This window comes from Corvus cornix, chromosome 3, assembly GCF_000738735.6.
Source record: "Corvus cornix cornix isolate S_Up_H32 chromosome 3, ASM73873v5, whole genome shotgun sequence".
In the NCBI taxonomy this organism is placed as follows: domain Eukaryota; kingdom Metazoa; phylum Chordata; class Aves; order Passeriformes; family Corvidae; genus Corvus; species Corvus cornix.
The window spans coordinates 4,781,005-4,802,803 of NC_047056.1; positions in this window are offsets into that span (position 1 = coordinate 4,781,005).

Genomic DNA, 21,799 nt, shown 5'->3' on the forward strand with positions numbered 1-21,799 from the left:
ATCCTGCAGCATTGTTCCCTCTCTGAAATGGAAAAACAGCCCTAATAAAAGATTATGGCAGCCACTGTACGTGTTGTGTGCCAGCATGTAAAAGCTTCAGGAGAAGGGACAGAACTTTTGTCCAACTCTTCCTTAAAAAGATGGTTTGCCAAGCTTCAAATTTACACCCCTTCAGCACTTCAAGATGCCTGATTTCATATATTGCTACTGGGTGGTTAATACTATTTGTTGTTACACAACAATCCAGTAAAATATCTGACTGTACAGACACTACGCAGAGAGAAATGCGGAAATAGAGGGAGTGTGAGAAGTGAAGATGCACTAATAAAGTTGTTAGGTGCAGAACTCAACAGACAGAAACTGCACTGGCAGTTTTGTCACTGCTAGTGACAGATCCAGAAAATTACAGATTCATAAAAAGCTGAACATGCTTTTTTCTCGGTGTCTTTCTCAGCCCTGTTCCCACCCCAGACAATTGCAGCATTTTGGCTGCCATTTTCCTGCTACAGGAGGCAAAGTTTAGTAAGCCGGACACAGGATCAGGAGTCAGCACACTTGGGCTTTACTCTTGGCTATGCCAGTGACCTGCTTGGCCTTTTCCATCGCCTCATGGAAACAACCAGCACCTCTGCGAGTCCTTATTTCTGTTCCTGCACTTTGCAAGTCCTATGAGCAGAGCTGTCCCTGCATGTGCAACACGTGCAATGCATAACAAATCCCCAGTCCTGGCCAAGGGCCTCAAATACTAAAATAAATCAAATTATTGTTACTAAATGTCAAATAATGCACTCTCAGAAAAATCAAATGGTTGGCAGAAGACCTGTAAAGAAATGTCATTTTTTTCCATTTTCATTCCTCTCTTGTTCAACTTTCAACTTTATATGTTAATCTTACAAATATTCATCCAAAAAATAAGAGTCATTCATTGCTTGTCTTTCAGGCTTAATACTGGTGCTGTCCTAACTCAGGTAGTCGGTCCATTTTCTAAATTAATTTGCTTTTTTGAAGACCCCATCATTTTTTTGAAGACCCCATCATTCTCAGTGGTTAACAGATCATGCAATTTACACTGATAAAGGACCAAAACCAAAAAACCAGAGAGCAGTCCAGTACCTTACATCCTTTTAAGTGTTCTTCTCCTGCTTTCCTCTGCTAGGCTTCTTTGGCTCTTATTTTCAGTGCCTCAGAATAAAAAATGAAACACTTAAAACCTGTCTGAACAGAATGGCCAAAATAATAAGGAAGAGATATCACACGACTCATTGGAAAATTCAGTTTTGTGACAGTTACACCTAAAGCTCAAATCTGTCCCTAGCTCAAATCTGTCCCTAGAATATACCCTGCAACACAACAGGACTGTCTGGACTGTCTGCACTGCAGGAAGCTGTTGGCACTCCAAGCCAGGGTCACTTTGGCGCACATTTGGAAGAAAAAAGAAATCTTTGTTGCCATTACGATTGTTTTCATTAAATCTGATAGAAGTCTAGACATATTATAACTAACCAGGGGGAAGCAATAGGCAGAATGCAGTTAAATCAGTCAAGGGCTGTATGGCATACATTGATCATCCATAACCTTCTACATTTCATCACAGGGAATATGAATAATGTGTGTGTTCAATTCACAAACCGTATCAAATGGACAGGCTTGAGTCCTTCCGCAGCATGGAATGTGGGGCAGCAGCACCAGCACCCTGATCCCCAGACCCTGCCTTGTGGTTGACTCCTGGTTAAAGCTGGACTAGAAACAAACAGGGCTGAAGGCATCTGAAAAAATACTGTTCCTCAGCAGTGAGGTCATCTCCCACTCAATCTGCTAGTAGGTAAGTTGTGCAACAGGAAAATCCAAGCTGAAATGCTTCAACTGCCAAAGATTATGAATTCTTTGTTTTGCTTTGGAAACAAATGCACAGTAGAGACCAGAATCACAGAGCAAGGAAGACAAAACAAAGGCTTTGTTTGTAAGGGGATGGAACCACTGCTCTCTGGTCAGGGATGAGGTTGGCTGATGTGTTTTCCATAATAGTCAATTGAACAATCTCAGCTCTCACTCCCAGCCAAATACTAATCTGCTGAATTTATTACATTTGGGGTTTCAAATTAAAATTGCCATCTGTAACTCGTGTGGCAAACAGCACAGAACATGTGACAAGAGAAAAAAGAGAAAAAAAGCACCTCATGACAAGGTGGGCAAATTCCAGTTGGTTTGAGGAGCCCAAAGAACTGGGACACTGCACGATGAACATTTTCTTGCTGAGCAAAAAGTGTAGCAGTTTAATGAGGTTATTTGTTAAAAACCTCTCTGTTCACCTCGGTAATGGGCTGTGCAGCCCAGACCTGGAAATGTAGTTGGTTTGACCAAAGTGATACTATCAACTCAACAAAGCCAAATTGCAGAGGAAAAATGACATGGTAGCCAGAAATAATACGTATGTACATAGAAAGAAGAAAATCCCAGCTTGGGTCTGGGGGGCTTTGTTTCGAAGATTTCTACTCTCACAATCATAAACATCCTCAGGACAACAACAGCTGATTCAGTGTTGCAGCTACGCTGTCTGAGCTGGGTGAAATCCCAGGCCACGGAGCACAGGGTGTTCGGAGTTCTGCAGGCCCACAGTGTCACCCAGCATTTCTGGCCAATCAAGCTGCTGGAGGTGACTTTATGGTCTAATTCTTAGCAAGGCTGAGGGCTTGAACCTTTTTACTCTTGCACCGCTACTCTGAGACAAGTGAACTTTGTAGAAAAGCAGTCTGCTGAAAACAGCAGGTCCATTCATCTCCAGTTGAATAAACTACAAGGTATGAACTCCACTCAGGTACCCACCCCATTCTCTCAGTGTGACTGGTGCCAAACCATGTGTTTGATAGGATTTCTGTACAGAAATGCAGATGAGTCTGGGCTTAGTGGAAATGTCACAGGCACAAGCACACAGAGGTGCAAATTACCTGCAAAGTGATGCAGAGTAAAGCTGGCTTAAAAAAATGTTTTCAGAACAAGTCTGTTGCCAGAAATACTTTTTTATTAACCTTTGTCCAAGTGCCTGCAAATCATACTGATGAATATTTGAATTCCTTTTCTAATCAGGGTACCATACAGCAAGTGATCCTGTCTCACTAACCCCTGGAGGGTAGGAGTCTTAGGAGCTACTCAGATGGGGTGTTCTACCCCTCCCATCATACCATTGCTTCCAGTTCGTATTTCCCAGTAGAGATAAAACCAGAGCTGGAGCCCAGACATGCAAGGGGCTGTACAGAGAGTTCATGCTTACAGTCCCCTGTGTAGGCATAAGGCATTGACTAAGGGCATCACTCTCCTTGTACAGGTAAAGGAGCTGGGCACATTCAAATGACCTCAATGGGATGGGATGTAGGTGCTCACCTCTCTTTGCTCTCTAGGAAGATATTAACTTGGACAAAAACATTATTTTTTTTCAGTCTTTTAGGGTTTTAATGATGACAAGAGCTAGACAAGAAAAATCCAATATGTGAAGCTAACAAAAGGAGACTTCCCATCCTCATTCTGCAGAAGAGAATAAACAAGGCTAAAACAAAATCAGTCCCTTGATCAAAAGGGATGTAAAAACTTATTTTAAAAGCTAGAAGTCAAAAGTTTTTTTTTTTATAGTTCAGCCCTTCCTTCCTCATGGTGAAGTATGCAGGAAAAAGGCTCTCAGTGCTTTCCAGTAAACAGCAGTGGAAAGATATCATTGACTTCTTTCACACTTGGTAATTCCTGTCCATTTCTCTGGGAAAAGAACACTGTCCCTCTTTTCTTTCTTCCTGATTTAAGTCAAACACAGAAATCTAGGTTACTTTTCCAGTTTTCTTGGCATTTATTCCTCAAGACATTGTTTATGTTGTCAATTTCACTATGGCCTGATTATTCAACTGAGATTTGAGCAAGATTTGCAACCAACTTGACTTAATTCAGACAAGGTCTCAGACATTACTGCTTCCAGGCAAGAAGTAAAAATCATATCAGAGTTTTTAAGGGGAGGGGTTGTTCAGGTTTTTCCAAGCCTCTAATGTGAATGTTTCACACAAGTTTTTCTCTATTTCTGCATTTAACAGGTTAATTTTACATGCAAAATATCTTCAGATAAATATTTTTTCTCTATATAAACAGGAACATTAAGTTAAACAACTAACAAAACATTTTGGTGGTCTTTTTGTGCATTATAGTTTTAATTTCAAATTTTATCTAAATGCAATCCAGGATGATGAACAAGCAAATAGTTAGTAGGTAGTTAGTGAAATTAAATATATTCTTCATCCTTTTCTAATAATTCAAATTCTACCAAATTTTGATGGTTATGAGTCCTAATGTTCTGTTAAATAATTGCTGTATATACACATAGGGACAATACTATAACAAAAGAGGTCAGGACCAAGGATAAAATTTAGTAGAAATACACCAGTGAACATCAAACTTTGAAAGATTTAAAGGTAGATATGGAACAAGGCTGAAGTGGCTCATTCAGCAGGTTGTTGATCATACTTAAAACCGGAAAGGAGATCTCTGCCACCCCCTGCTTTCCAGCAAGCAGCACAGACTCTCAGGCACACAGCAGAAGTTTCCTGCCTTCTCAACTCCTCAGAGGTAGAGAAGCACCTCTGGGCATTTCTTCCTGCCCAAAAAAGAACCAGATTGAGAAAGTACAGTTCAGAGAGCTTCCAGTCTACACGTTTTCCTCACTCCATCTCTGGTGGTTTTTGATCACATATACAAACATAGTTGTCCTTCCTCTCTCATAAACCTAAAGATTTGTTCTCCCTTGTCTGTCATGCTGTTTCAAACATCTGCCCTGCAGCAATCACTCCCCATCCCAAGGAAATCTCAGCAGGAGTCAGAGGAACTTTTTCATTGCCACTGCCAGTATTTCACATGCTTTTGCTAGCTGTTGTTTGTTTGTAGCTGCTCTGTGGAGCAGAGAGAGTTACCGAGATTGACATTTGTGTTTTTAAGTTGCCGTTAACATAATGGAAATGGTGTGTAACTCCCATCTCCCCAGCCATCAAGGGGCTGTCAGCCTTAGTCAGTGTCCCAACGCCCTCTCACTCATCCTCCTTAAAAGCAAATGAGTGGTTCTGCGTCTGTTGTTTCTTCCAGAGGCAAGCCCGGCAGGGTCCTCCTTCCCTATAACTCGCCCTCATCCAGAGGTTTGTGTTTTAGTAACTTGAAACATCCTGTAAAATCTATCAGGATTAGTTTCCAGTATAGAAGCACTTGTACTTGATCCAAGCCAATCAAATGTTCCTCAGATACCAAGCCCCAAGGTTTAAGGGAGCACACCCAACATATTAAGCAAAAATGACCTTCTTAATGCGGCTACTACATTCTCCTTTTTGACCCCTTTTGACACAATTTTGGCTGAGACAAGACAGAGAGTTAAAGGCATTGTGAATGGGCCAAAAATAATATAGTAAGAGTGTCTCTGATGTCACCAGGATGTTATATGCTTAGACAAAAAAAGCAGTTTTTAGATGGAACTGGACATTTCTTACATATTAGTAAAAGGGGCTTTTTAGTAGATAAAATTTTGCTTTCAAACTCATTTTTCAGTCTTTCCCAATGAAATTACTAGCCAAACTAAGGGGTTTAGGAGCTCCCATTATAATAAAACACAAGCCAGAACTTACAAGCTGTGTATGACCTGGCAGTCCAGAGGTTATGGTGAGTAAGAAGGTAGACCACAGAAAACCAAAGAACAGGAAACTTTCAGTCTAGTGTTGATGGAAAAGCTTTGGATTACATGGATGCAGTACTGAGTAACTCATTTCAAAGCAAACAGCTGCCAGAAGTTTCTGCCCCTTTTATGGAGGAAAGGCTGAAGATGTACGATGTAAGAATTCAGGAGTTACATTAAGCTGCAAAGTCTTATTTTGAGTTACATACAGCAAGAACTGGGTTTACACAACTCCATGGAGTGACTTCCCCTTCTGCCATCCACAGGCTCCAGTGACTGACTGACTTCCTCAGTTTCAAACCCCAGTACTTATTGTTCCATCAAAGCTGGTTTGATGCTCAGTTCATCTGTATGTACAGGCAATTTAATGGAATTTCTGGAAGGCCACAGATATACAATACTTAAACAATTTGGTACAGTCCTCTGTCAAAATCACTCTTTCTGTGCAGCCATGGAAAGAACTTCTTTTTCCTCCAGTGGCAATTTCAGAAACATCCAGATGCTGACAAGTTCAAAAACCGCAAAGCTTTTCAGTGGGATTAAAATCAATCTAATCCAATATTTCCCCATTCTCTGGGAGAGGGCTTAAAACTGGAATATTGCACATAAGCATGAGCTTCTCTTGCTGACAGATATTAAGGGGCAATAAATGAATGGCTCAGAAATGCATGATCCCACAGTCAGTTATCAGACTGTGTGAGGCTGTGCTGCCTTAGTTTCAGTATTATCGTGGATCCAGGTAAGCAGGTGGCTAATTTTAATCCTGACCACTAAAATGCAACACAACTTGTCAAAGATAAAGGAGGCATGGCTAAAAACAGGAGGTGATTTCCTTGAGTGAACTTAGACTTGATTAGATTTCTGAAAATATAATGTAACACTAATGACAAATTTAAACTTTGACCGAGGTTAGCTCTTTAATTTCCACTGGAATAAAGGCAAACAGATGTCTCCAGAATAACACAAACAAAACAAAAAATGCTATAAATTTGACAAAAAGTCCAAATCTCACTGGGGCAGTTGTACATTCAGTTTCCATTAATATTAATTGTAAGCATTCATTTATGAAAACATGTGTCATCAGCTGCTACAGCTCAGCTGATGAGTGGCAACGTGGTGACTTGAGGCCAAAATCTACTAGAGGCAGCCTCTTTGTGCTGCCTGATGTTTAAAAAAAATGTGGCTTTCAATTAATATTGAGGGACTTAAAGGTTAAAGGTTAAATATTTAAAACAAAGCTGACAAAACTCAAGACACATTCATTTCAAGGAGCAGAGTCCTCACTCTTTCCATTTTGCATAAACCTGCTCTGGTTACCTTTAGGCTTTCACTGACCAGGCTCCTCATGGCAATGATGTAAGAACCCCAGCTCTGCCCTCTCTATGAGGTAGAAATGAGTTACCCGAATTCAAAAGAATCCAGTCCTATCTAAATCCAGACTAATATCACAGAGACATTTCAATCACTCCCACAAAGCTCAGACTAACACATGTTGACAAAACTGGGGACCAGGGAGAGATAAAAGAGGCTTCCACAATGTCTTGCCTGAGTCCTTATCACTATTTAACTTTCACATTCTTAAGAAAACTCAGTCAAAAAGACCAGACCACTAAATGGCCAGATGCTCTTCTGGTGTGAACTGGTAAAGCTCAAACCCATGTACTTTTTAATACATGGCTTTTTAATAACAATTCGGGTACAAGACATTTGAGACCTGATTCCTTATTCCAGGCAATCACTAGATCCATATTACCATATATTTACAATAATATCTTTTTATTTTAAAATATTTTAAGATTTTGGTCCAAGTGAAAAAAAAAGGGAGGGGGGGGGAAGTGTTTTTTAATTTTAAAACCTTCATGCTATTTTTCTGGTCTTAACTTTGTGGTTTTCTGACATGACATATATTCCTAGATATCAGACGCTGAGAAACATCAGATCACATTGAGAAGCAAATTAAGTTGATTTTCTTCCCAGATCTAGATCACCTGACCTGGACCACAATTACTAAAGCTAATATCCTGTTCTATCATAAAGGTCAGTATTTGTCGATTACACTGATTTTTGCCATATTCAGCCTACAAAACTTGCTTTAAAACCTCTGAGAAAACACACAGCTTGTTTGGAAACGTAGAAATTACATACTTGGCTGTAATTTCTCTGAGCCTAATTTATAGATTAATTCGAATATTCTGGATGACTCCTTGCTTAAAATCTTCATCAGAGCACAGCAATAGTGCAGGAGGCGTTGGGGTGGGAGAGACAGTTGGACCAACACCATGGCACAACTGAAAGCAACACAGGGTTATTGTTTGGAGGAGGGAAAGTTTAGTGCAGAAAGGGAATGGAGGGCAGCCTGGAACAGGGATTGGTGTCAAGGGGGAATCCTGCTGCGAGAAATGTACTGAGCCCAGAAACTGTCTCTGTTTTTATTACTATTTATCATTATAAATAAATGATGGTAAGCTTTCAAACTTTCCTTTCACAGCAAAATCCCAAGGTCATGGGAATCACCAATGCCACAAATAGATGAGTGAAATGAAAACATGAAGACCTGCCCTGAACAAGGCCCGTCAGCTACAGGCTCCCATTCCTTCACCCTACGTCCCTCTCCTCCCAGTGCTCCTCATCTCCACTGGACAAATTCACCGTAAGGTGGGCACTACCTCAACACTATGCTCCAGCAGCACTGGCAAATTTAAGAGTAAGCCCAGGTTCACCATGCACCGGGGCACCAAGCTTGCTGCTTCCCTGTGAGATCCTTTGGGTTAGTGCAGCATTCATTGGAGCTCCGCTCTCTGTGTTGACAGCGATACAACTGCAATTGCCGCGAGGCTCTCTGTCGCCAGCCGAGGCTGGGATGGGAGCCCAGCACAGACAGCACATCCTGACGAGAGCCGTGCCTGGAAGAGCACTTCAGCTGCGGCCCTCGCAGCCTCAGCGAAAAGGGGAGTAGGCCAGGAGAAAGAGACACGTCTGCTCTGAGTGATGGCAAGCAGAGAGAATCAGCAGAAAACAACCATGATTAGGACAGCTGGGCTTCCCTGATGGACTGTCTCCTTTGCTGCCCATCACCTTTCAACCCTTTTTTCCTGCAGATCCCAATCTTTTAAGATCTTCACATCTTACATCATTTGCACTCCAAGACTTCCCCAGACAGCCAAACCAACCCTTTCTCCTGCCATGTTCTGCTTGCTGCTGTCCTAGCCACTTCCTTTCACATCCACCTTCCTCTTTCTCTGCCAAAGGGAGGTGCAGCTGCCAGTCATACCACACATCTCCTGTAAGCTCTAAGGAGTTCTGTCTTTGCCAGTATTTAAATGTGAAAAATCATTCTGCTGGAAATTTGGGAACCATTTAAATTTGAATGAGAGTAAAAGCCCACAAACTACCTTCAAATCATGTAGAAACTCATATAACTTGGCTATGAATCAGTTTCATTCTTTGCAAAAACAACCAGAGCTTTTTTTACTGCAGGTCCTCGGCAATCACAGCTGTTAGATCACACAGCTCAATACAAGGTCTCACATTACAAGAGTTATTATAGATAACAGTAAATTTATTATTGAAAACAAGGTGTTCTGTGGCTGCTCCTGCACAGCACAAGGAGTCCTGGAATGAAAATTGCTTGTCTAAAAAATAATTTGAATTTGGACGGCTTGCAATGAACACAGCCACATGTCAATCCCAGGGTGCTCTGCCTGCAGCAGGATTACTGAAATAACTTCACTGTCACTTGGGAAGCTCATTGAAACACAGTTTCTTTTGAATGTGTGGAGCTGGTAGGAAATTTTCCCATTTAAAGCAACCCGTGCGTCCCTCAGTACGGTCCCCTCCAAAGTGGGGCTTTACTTTCCACAGAAAACTGCAACTTTTCATCAGAAAGGCTAAAATACACCCAGCAAAAAGGTTTTCAGCTTTTCAAAGGACAGAAGTTTCTCAGAAAAATAAAATGTTTTCAACATCAGCACCAGGTACAAATTGCCTGGAGCCCCAGGACTAACTGGGCCACTGTCTCCTGCTGTAGTCATTCCCCCTCTGGACCACTAATCCTCAACTGAGCCTCGAATTAAGAAGCTGTAACACCCACCACGAGTAAGCATTATAGCCGAGTGAAAATTTCCCTCAGCATTTGTTCCTTTGTACATGACTAACCAGGATATAACTTAAGGTATTTTTCCTACCCTCTCTTTTTACAATGCAGGCAGCACAGACAGTTACATTCTAGTGGAAACAATACTTAAGCCACTACCCTCACCAGTAAACACACTTGCTCCTTTCCTCTGATCTGTCCTGAATGGAGCCATTTACCAGCAGGTGCCTCTGATTATTTTGTCCTTGGAGCTGCATCCAGCTATGAACCAAAAACTGACACAAGTATCAGCACAACCACCAAATCCTAAGTCAGTATTACCTTCTGTCAGAAGGATCTCTCTAGAGAAAAAGTGCCAACGAGGTGCTCAGAGAGAGATTAAGGATCACCTTCTCAAAACTGTTTAAGCACAGGTAGGCACTTAATGGGGTTCTCAAAGGTCCCTACAGAGGTTAAGGATCCAAATCCCTTAGGTAACACAAACATTTAGAACACCTAGATCGCTACTGAAACAACAGTGAGGCCACAGAAGCATTCAGGAAGGCACGATACCTTTTACTGAAAGTAACATAATACTACTTAATCCCATATAACAAGGTCATATAGTTAAAAAAAAATAACGTAGATGTCATTTCCACAGGAAAAAATTATCTACCTTCTGTAATCTTGGCAGCCAATGATGCACAAACACAGAAAAGTAGTGTGATCTTTCTTACATGACCAAGAGACGCTCAACTCTTATAAACACTGGAACTCTGGAGATATAGAAAGTGGCATTTGCTGTAAAACTCTGCTGCAGAATCAAAGTTTATGATAATGGGGTTTTTGTTTCTGTGGCTACAAAAAAGCAGATTCAAAATGTGAACTGAACTCAGAAAACAATTTTCATTTTGTCAGGACTACAGATTTTGCTGTTTAATTCCACATTCAATGCCCAGTTGTAGCCAAAGAGAAACAACTCTGTATCTTACTGTTTGTGGGAACACGCACAGAGCAGTGAGCTATCTCTGTTCTTTCCTGTATCTGAGGTGCTTACTTCAGAAGCACCATTCTCTCCATTATACAACTAAATTCTCTAATGTTTTCCCCCTCTGTTCCTTAAAGCAGGGTTTGGAAAAGCAAGCCCCTAACTGTGCCATCCGCAGTGGAGATGCCATCTCAGCAGCCAGCCAGCTACACTTGGGCCAGGCGGCAAACACCACCTAAATGCTGCCTTCAAACATCTCTCACTCTATCCAGGGAGCCTTTTCCTCACACCAGATAAAATTCTGGGCACAGAAAGGGCCTGGCTGCGGGAGGGAAGGAGAAATAATATGGGATTTCCAGTTTCTTTTTCAGTTACTATGAAAATATCTTTTGAAATAACAACCTTTAAGGTGAAAAAACATTTTTACTACTCCAAGATGTGATTCTTACTTTTTTTTTAGTTTTTAAAGCAGAACAGAACTCATGTGTGCTTTGGTCATTTGTGAGCCCTGGCAGGTTTCAGAGAGGTTCAAACCCATGGAATATATAGTTTTAGCCCTGTGTCTGGAGGCTTGCTGCTGGGAGACCTCTGAGAGCTGAGGGGGCCTCCCCTGTGCCCTCATACACAGTCCAAGCACTGGAGTACCAGGGAACTTGGAATTGTGGATGCTACAATTAAATCAAGTTCTCACTTCCCAGACACACAAAGCCCAGCCACGTCACAACTGAACAGCCTGAATAAAATCTGTGCTTCTCAGACGACAGGAGACCTTCCTGTACAAGTACCAAAGCCTTAGTAGTGACTTTGTTTTTCTCCATGTCAGCCAGGAGCTGACCCATCCATTAACACAAAGGACACTTATTCAATGTTGATGGAGAAGGAAGTGTACCACCTACTGAGTCACCCATGCCACATCCTAACACCTGGCTGTGGCCTTGCTGGGCTTCCACTTCAACATGAATCTACCCCACGTACAGATGTAGAAAAAGTCTATAATAAAACCTCAAACCCCACGAGACTTTCCTGATGGGAGGGTATACTGTGATCTCCTCAAGCACACGGACTCCCAGAAGAAAACTGAAATTAATCTGCTTTGCTTTTGTCCAGTTTCAGGGGGAACAACTGTGCATGTCACATCCCAAAGCAAGGTATAAAATGAAGTTTCCTTGAAATCAGACACAAAATCATGGCTACAATTTATTTTTTCTTTCAAATTGACTGCACAAAACTATAGCAAATCTGGAAAGGTGTTAGAAGCCTAATCTACCACTTACCTTTACCTCTGAAAGCTCATCCAGCATTATCATCATTCTCATAAGACTTTTGAACACAAAATACAGGATTTTTTTAAAGCTAAACTACAGACATTTCTTACAAATTAAATTCTCGCCTACTGGGCAATGAATCACTCACCATCCACAGTACACCCAATAGTTGACAAACAAAACAGTATTTGCCACCCCATTGCAAAACATGGCACGTCTGTATTTCGGGAAATGATTCTTCACTAAAAAAACATTGTCCATTGCAGTACAATCCTACAAGAGTCCCACAAATATGATGCTACATCCTGCGACTGGCTCTGAAACAAGCGTGAAAACAGCCACGTTTTGGGGACTGGTGGAAGCACACTCTTTTCCAGGGAACTTCAGCTCACAGGTGGGCTCACTCACCTTTGGTCTGTCCTCAGTCAGACCACAACCCCTTTAACCCTATGCTGAGGAGCTCAGCCCCTTGGCAGCTCTCCCACAGGCAGGATGATCCAGCCCCCACCTTTCAAAGGCGTTTTCTCCAAAATGCTGCCACGTGGTTTCCCCCACAAAATCAATGTTTACCTACCTAAAGCTTCACGTCCTTCTGGATCTTCCACATGAAGAAATGAAACAGCTCCGTGCTTGAGCTCAGGTCCCAAAACCGTAAATGCGAAGTATGAGGGGAGGAAGAGGTAAGCTCGGGAAGAGAAGAAGGAGAGATGTTTCTCTAATTAGCATCCTTTTTAAATCTGAATTTCTTGCCTCTTTTAAACTAATGTTTGCAACGTTTAATTTTGAAAAACCTTGAGTGCTGGAAGTATCTGCAACAGCTGTGCTTCTTCATATACAGAATATCAAGAGAATCACCCAGATTGGTGCATCACTGTACATGAGAAAACACAGACAGTTCCAAAAGAAAAAAAACACCTCAGTTCATATGGCTAATAAAATTGCTACTAATGCTTCACTGAAAATAAACTTAGGTCTTCTGGGATACTTACTGAATTTCCCCATAACTTTCCAATTTTCTCACAGAATAATTATTTTTATTGTCACTCAGACAGCTGTATTCTGAAATATAAATGTGACAAGTTAAACAAATTATTTGTTCTATTGCACAGAGGTCACCTTCTTGAAGTGCTCAAGGCCAGGCTGGATGTGATCCTGAACAACCTGGTCTAGTGGAAGGTATCCTTGCCCATGGCAGGGGGGCTGGAATGAGATGGTCTTTAAGGCCCTTCTCAACACAACCATTTTATGCTTCTGCAAACCCTGCACATGAGGGGGCCCTGCAAGGACCCATCCTTTCACACTCTGATTTCCAGCTCCTCAAACCATTTGGAGTAGAGATACAGACAGGCACACTGTAAGAGGACAGAAAAATCACCTCACAAAAAGGTGCAAAAGGAACACCAGCATCCATTCCCACACAGAGGTTAAATCAAAATCTGCATCATACATCAAATCCAAGGGTCTGGCAAGGAGGAAAGGGTGAGATTATTTGGCAGGTTTTGTCTGAGCCACAGCAGGCACCTCCAGTAGGGCTGGCAGGCCATGACTTCATGAGGCTGCTTATGAAATCCACCTTCTACCTGCTAAATTAAAACATAAAGACTACAGCAGAGATCTCCTAGTTTTATGTTTGTAATAGGAATGAGCCACTTAAACAGCTCCATTTTCTCTAGGTTATGGACTAACTTCAGTGGCTTTGGATGCAAAGCCAGAGCAGCCTGGCTTCAGGGGAACTACTTCATGTTTCAGCCTGATGCCTCAGACTGAATTCAAGTTGAGGGGATGAGGCTATCACGTCAGCAGCACTCTTGCTTAATGTTTTGAGTCACATATTGTATTAGTCACAAGACACAGTAATTGTCTTGCCATCCTTTTTTTCTTACCAAGATGAATAACCTCTCTTATGGAGCAGGTTTTCCTAGGTACTTTTGATTAGAAACAAATGGGTCACCTTCCCAAAAAGCTACTGAGCAGATTAAAAAACCCAACCAGAACCCTATACACACACACACACACACACACAACTCACAAAGATCAAATAATCCTGCAGTAAAAAGAAAATTTTACTATTTACTTGTGAAAGGAATGTCAGCGGTCTTGGCCCTGGGAGCTGCAACTGCAGTGTGTGGAGCATCAGTGTGTAAACCTCTGGGTACAGCACCACATTCCCTGGATGCAAATCGCTCCAGCAAGGCCCCTTCTCTTGCTCCCCTGCTGTCCAGTAAATCATGCACAGGTTATCCTTCTCATCCCACCTCATTATTAATTCTTTTAACTAAAAAAAACCTGAGGGCCTTCTCACATGCAGCCTCCACACTGAAATAACCTCCACATTTTGGATTACAGCAATGAAAAGATGGGAACAGCCGGGTTTCTGTCCTCAGCTCAGTCTGGTGCAGTTCAGTGCCAGAGGGATCAGGGAAAAGGCTCCACACTCTAAGTGTGTTGTTGCTCTTCCCTTCCACTTCTGCAATATTAAGCCATCCAAAAAAACCAGGGCGGGGGGGGAAGTTCAATTTTACAGCTCGGTGGTATAACAAAAACAGCCGCGCAGGGTTGTCCTGTGTCCTTCCCTAATCTGTGCCTCCCTATTTGTGCCTTCCCTCCCTGCTGCTTGCTGATGAGCAGCTCCTCAAACCCTTCTTCTCACAGCACATCATGGGTTTACAGGTGCTGGTGGGACAATCTCACAAATGAACACTAAATGTTTCAAGAAGTTGCCTTTTTATCACATAACTCTTTCTATTAAAAATAAGGCATCACTTAGTTCACCGTGCCATGTTTTGCAGAGCTCCTACACGTGAGCATGCCCTGCTTGCTTATTGTCCTTGCATGTGTTTCTGCACCTCAGTCCAAATTCCCCATGGCTCTCTCCCGCCCTTTTTTTGGGAGGGTTTTCCTCACTATTTTCATCACAGAAGCTGGAGGCAGGTGCTGGAGGCAGGTGGTGGAGGCAGCAATTGGGTGGCCCTCAGCACCCCAAGATTCCTGCTGGGCTGGCAGCAGGGCTGGACATAAATTCACCATTATTTCTTGGGAGGTTGAGGTTTTTTGGTGGGTTTTGGTTTTTTTTGGTTTGGTGTTTTTGGGTTTTTTTGGTTTTTTTTTTTTGGGGGGGGGAGGAAAAGCTGGCCTTTACTTATGCCCCAAACACCAAGCCCCGGGCACGAACCCAGCACGGATGAAAGTGGAGGGGAGGGAGTCAAACATGGCCGCCCTCCCTGAGGGGAGCCCGCCAAAACACCCTGAGGGCAAAGCGCCGGGCCTCATGGCTGCCGTGCCGCCCCCACAGCCCTCCCCAGACACCTTCCCCTCAATCCCAAAGACCCTTCCCCACCAGAAACTTCTTCGGATATTTGGAAATAACGATGGGGACATTCGCCCACCTCGGGAGGGAGTGGAGCTGCACCGGCTGCGTTTCCAATTGCACTGGGCTGCCGTGGGGGGAAGGCGGGAAGCGGTTTCCCTCAGGGGCTGGAAGTAGCCAGAGGCAGCCCCGAGTAGATCTAGACCAGGTTTTCCCTTTCCAGGGAAATAAATACTCGGTGTATTGCAGCACCATCTGCTGGTTCTTGTAGGTGGGACACACAGGGATCTCCCAACGGGGTAGGAAGGAATAGAAGAAAGTTGAGAGGGGATTTTGAGTGGATTCTTACGCGTGGTCTTTTCCTGAAGATTTTCCTTCTTGTAAAGGCATTGAGATGTCTCTAAATAAGCAGTATGCGAAACGCCACCACCCAGAAAAGAAAGCGGATATATTAGTGCCAAGTTCAGGGATTTTTTTCTGAAGAAGTACAATAATCAAAACCCAGGTTTTTCCCTATTCCTCTGAAGCAGAGGGTGGTCAATCTGCAGAGCCCTTGGGGAAGGATTTTCTGAGGTGACCAACTGGTTGTGGAAGGATTTTCTGAGGTGACAGCTTTTATTTTTCCTGTATATCTAACTCAGGCTGCTTGCCCTTATTTCTTTATGTTTGCATTTCATGAAGCTCTAAACCTCCGACCCTGTGGTCCTGTGGAGGGGCTGAGCCCACCCGCAGCCACCATCACTTTGCTAAGCCCTTACTGCCTTCCAGTGGTTCCTTTTTCCAGCCGGTTTCCTTCCTGGGCTTGATCCATCCCAACGGTGAAGTCATGTTGGTGAGCTTTACTGAAAGTTGTTCCTTGCTGTTAATTTACAGCCTGGTGAAGGCAAAAGGAAGAGGTTGGGATTTTTCCCCTCTCAGTGGTTGATTTGAGATAATACAAATATTAAGAAACACATTACTTTGAAATTTTGTTATATAGAGAGGAATGGCACTCACCTCTTTTGCTTCTTTAAAATTCAAGTACAATACTAATTAAACCATGACTAAACAAAAGAAAACTGGTCCACCCTATAGAGTATTTGAAAAGAAAAAAACTTCCCTTTACAGGGCCCAGCAAATGTCCAAGGTTCAAACAAAGTACGAGGTGCTAACGAACAGTCTTGACAAACCTTGTTTTCCTGCACAGGGGCTCAGTATATAATGATTTCATTCAGCAGCTACTGTTCAAGCATGGAAAGTGTTGGTAAAGAAATCCCACAGAGATCAGACAACCATTTTCCTTACTTAAGCTTCCCCCTCTGCTCCTCCCCCGTTTGCCTTTCGGGCCTCTGCCAGTCATAACATAAATATTCATCAGCTGATATTTGCAGTAGCTGTGAAGTTATGAATGAGGCCAAACGCCTTTCTCTCCTGCCCCATCTGCAAAATGGCAGCTTCTGGTCTTAGCTCATGGTCAAATGACACTTTCCAAAATCCCCAAAGTGCACTTGCAGGCTTTTCAAATTCAGTCGGGCTTTTAATGCACGAAGCAGAAATGCTGTCTACCTAATATTTACCCTGGGATTACTGAAAAAAAAAAAAAAAAAATATATATATATATATATATATATTACTTCGCTATGCTTTAAACTTTGCGATGCCTTGACGTAATAGACAGAAGTGTTGGCAGCTCAAAATGTTGGTTGGTTTATTTCAGGGGACATGACTGCTGCAGGTTTCCTTTCTGAATCAAATACCAGACACTTGAACCATTTGTTGTGCAGAAAAGAGAAATGGCTTTTATTCTTAATGCTGGTTTCTTAACCACCTGGGTGCTGTCAGAAGGAGCCACATGCACTGGAAAACACTTTTAATAAGACTCCTTTAAGCCTGTCTTAAACCCTGGATCCTGAAAAATGGAATCCCTACTGCCTGTCATATGTGTTTTCTCTCTGCAGATTAGTGAGGGGCTGCTGCTTTAGAAATGTTCCATTCTCACAAAGCCTGGAATTATGCTCTCAAACCTACCATGGGTCAGCAAGACAGCGAGACATCTGATGTAGCTACACCAGCAAAGTGAAAAGCAGAGATGTCAGAGAAACAAGGTGACAGTGCAGAGATTTAATGAGTCTAATTCAGCAAGGTATCAACACTGGATTTTAGAGGATTAAAAATCCTAAATGCCCAGAGCCATTGGCAAGTCCTGATAAAGAGGCTCAGCACCAGTCAGGATCAGGAAACTGGAACACCTTTTTGTAACTTGGGTTGCACAAATCAGTCATGCAAACTATTCTGTCTTGTCTGCTTCTCATAGATTCAGCCATAAATAAAAAAAAATTACTGCCAAAAACAACACCTTCCTAAAGGAAGGTGATAGACTTAGAAAGTTTTAAAGATGTTGCAATCATCCCATTTGATTTTGACCATGAAAAAGCCAGAACATTTCAATCAACAAGTCTCCAATATCTTTTGGCCAAAATAGATCATATCTTCTCAAAAAAAAAAAAAAAAAAAGTTTCATTTAAAGACTACAAAGGACAATTTACCACATCCTTTGAGAATACTCCAACACTCAAAATCCTTGTTGCTAGAAAAAAAGCTCCCATGTTTTGCTTTTAATACCTTCAACTTTCAGCCACAGCACCCTGTATGTCCTTTTTAGAGATGAAAGAGCCTCAAAATCATCTCACTTGCACCTCCAAACCAAGACCAAGTACTCTCTCTATCTTTTTAGTAATCAGCTGTAATCACACTTCTTGGAATATTTACACGGGCAAAGGCTGCAGAGGTGTTGGGTCTTGCATGGCTTCCCCCTACAGGCAAGAGGGTTTCACCTCGGGGAAATCAGACACAGATTCACCATCAGGACATAAGTGAACTCCAAAAAGTCGTGATCAGGGCAGGAAAAATTATAAGGCAGATGTTGGATACACACCTTAGCATGGCTCCTCTGCTCCCACATACAGGTAACTGCTTGGGGTGTGACATTACACATAAGATCAAAAGGCAGCCCCTTAGCCAGACACATGAGCAAAGTTTTGTTTTACAGACCTAAATCATGTGCTGGAATGGACTTAGGATCACTTGATTTGGGAAGTTTAAATTCACAAATAGAAAACATTTTACTAGGAATTTCTGCTTTTGACAATAAACATCCCTTGAAGTTACACTCTGTTTTTTTGCACTACACCCAAAAATCCAACATTCTTACTAGGCTGATGATCCTGTTTTTATCAGCTTATCAGCTGTTTACATACTGCTGTGCTGCTTAAAAGCATTTTCTTGGGGCAACAGAAGTGTCTGTGTGACAGCACAAGTGAAGAGGAATTAATTGACACACTTCACTGAACATACAAATGTTGGGATGAGCTGTTCTGGCATTTACTGTGATGACACGGCACCACAGGATGGAATAACTATGGCCAGCACTGCAAACAAAAACAAGGGGGGAGGAAGGATTAATCACAGTGACACCTCCTCACACCCACTGAGGCAGTGGCAATAGAGTCTGTGCTAATTCCAAGTTGAAAAGGAAAGAGAAACTTCAAGGAATTTCTCCATAGCCATTTTCTCATGAGAGTGGGAAGGTGAGACTGAAAAAGGCTAGCTCACGATGGTCTCTCCTGCATTCCCATATATTAATATTCATAGTAATAGACATATTACTTTTCCCGTGTTAACAACCAAAAAGCACCTCAGAGGCAAAAAACATCCTCCAAGGTAAATATCCAGTGCACAGATTCAGTCAGAATTGAATGATTGTGCTACTGATGCCATGAAGATTTTTTTGCCTTTTCTTTCATACCCCTGTTATACCTTTTTTCAACTTCTGTATTCTTAGTGCTTTTTGCCTACATTCTTGGACTTGTTTGTCAAGCTGAGAGACTAAACATTTGAGAAGCTTCGTAGCTAGGGATCAGTGTGCCCCAGACCCCAAGGTCCTCTCCAGAACACATTCTGTAAACTAAGATAGAACCATCCAGGGGAAGGCTCCTTGGGGAGGGGGCTCACTCGAGCCTCTCATTGGGGAATCTTTGATAGATATGCTAATTAGTAAGACCTATAATTATATAGATCTTTTGTGGGTGTGCGTTGCAGTGTGCATTTTGGTGCATTTGACCTGGACGTGTGCACCTAAGGATCCTTAAAATAAATACCAAGGTAAAATCCCTTTTCCCCTTCTAACCGTGTTTGACTCTTGATTTTAAGACCAGGAAAAGGCATGACTACAGCCACAGCTCTAGAAATCATGGCAGCAGCCACAGTGTTGGCTGAGACACACTTTATGTTGCAGCCAACATCTTTGCTCATCACATAGTACTGAAGATTTCCAAACACATCAGTAAACAGCAACATGGATTAATAAATGAGCTCAGGGGCTGGATGTGCTCTACAGTTCCTTGTTCTTTGGATGCACTCTACATCCTCTATAATAACTTCACAATATGGTCCCATCCATATCAGAGCAATAATGGAAAAAGGATTCAGAATCAAAAGGAATCATTTTTTTAATCTTTTTATCTTTATGGTAAAAGGGCCTTTCTGCCATAGATCAAAAGTATGGTTTTGTGCTTGCAGAGGGGACACGTACACCCAAACCCAACACACTTGAAACTGATAAAAAGCAGAGCACGCAGATGGTTGAACTGTCTGGGTTGATGCTCATTAGCATGCCAGTAAATTATTTCGGGCGGGTGTGGTTTTGTAGTCTGTTATGCAGCAGTTACAAACCTACACATAACTACTTGCAAGTGACTATCCCTAGACTAACAGGAGATGATGCCAGAAGGTCTCCCCAGTGTCTCTGGCACCACTGAATAACCAGAACATAAGCTGGAGCTGGAACTATCAGAGATGTCTCTCAGACCTCCTGTACAGCTATGGCAGTCTTCCAGATTAGCAGGGAACACACAAAAAACAAAGGTTGGAAGGCTGAATCTGTTTAAGGTATAGTTTATGGATAAATAACACAGAGAGTGAAGTACAGAGATCATAAGATATTTGGGTTATTTATACATTAAAGTGTGCATGTCATACACTGGGGCTGTTCATCTTTCCGTTCACAAAAGATGGGTTGAGTGAAGCTCTGAGCAACCTGGTGTAGTGGAAGGTGCCCCTGTACATGGCAGGAGGGTTGGAACTAGATGAGCTTTAAGGTCCCTTTCAACCTAAGCCATTCCATGATTCTATGATTCAGCACCAACTCTGTAACAGTCTGGGAAATACCAGCAGCATTTAGAAGGTAACTGCACAGGCCTTGCCAAACTAAGAACGATCACCACAGCAGCCTTGCCACAGAACTTGCTGCTTTCCTCCAGCTGTGGCCTCAAAATTCCTGATGAAAGCAACCATCAAGCACCTCACATGACAGCTGCAAGTCCCACCAATTCAAATACTGTGAGCTTGACGGGATACACACAAAACTTCAAGTGAAACCTGTGAAAACTTGGGTGTCTCTTGGGAAGGTAGGGAGAACTGCACGTGTAGGTTCCCTTGAAGTTTGCCAGTCTCCTTTTTAGATTTCTTACCATGGCTATGGTGTATGAGAACCAGGGACTGGGTTCCTCTGCTGTGAAACTCAGTGCTTTCTCTACTGATATGTTGATGAAGCACCACAGGCCACCAAAGTCCCGCTTATGCAAGTCCCTTGTCCCATCTGGCAAACCTTCAACTTTAATCCGGGGTAGGGGGCTCTTGAAAAATGAAAATGAGCCCCTACCTCCTCACCAAAAGCCCCTCAGCAACATCCACACCTGTCCACGCCTCATTTCCAACTATTCCCAAAGGACAAAGACTCTGCCCAGTAGTCCCACGCATCTTTCTCATTCCAGGTTCCCTGGGAGATCCAACCCAAGGACGTCACAGCAAAGGCTGGTGTGGACAGGGCAGTAAACACGCAGGATGCGCTGAGGTGCAATGCCACAACCAAGCGGAGATGGATGCTGCCACCCCCAGTCCTGCAGCCATGGATTAGGAGCTGTGGAACAAACTCCCCAGTAGGCAGTAAGGAAATGAGGTGGATTAGTGCCAACTCTTTAATTGCAGATATATTCTGTCGGTCACAGTCTCAGGAAAGCACAAGTTCCCTTTTCCTAATATACATTTCTGTGTTTGTAACTCTTTCAAAGAGCTTGCCAGGGGAGTTTCTTGTATTAAGGGTGCTGCTTTAGTCTTTCCAGGTTCATGGGTAGAGACATAAGCTTGTTGAAAGGAATTTATACCAAATTCAGCGATTTTTGCTGCTCGTAACTACCTGAAGGGAAGGCTGCAGATGTGTAACTCCTAAGTCAGTAGCAATTTGTATTAAAATTATAATAGAGACCCCCACCTACACTCTTCAACCTGTCTCTTTGATAGGATATGTGCACAGACCCAGAGGAAGGAAGCTTAGATATGGGAGATGATCCTGCTGTTTGAATTCTCATCTCTGATCAGCATTCAGGTCTCACCTGTTAGGAAGACTTATCTCACTCCCATGCTAGGTTTCTGGGTCCAGTAACAG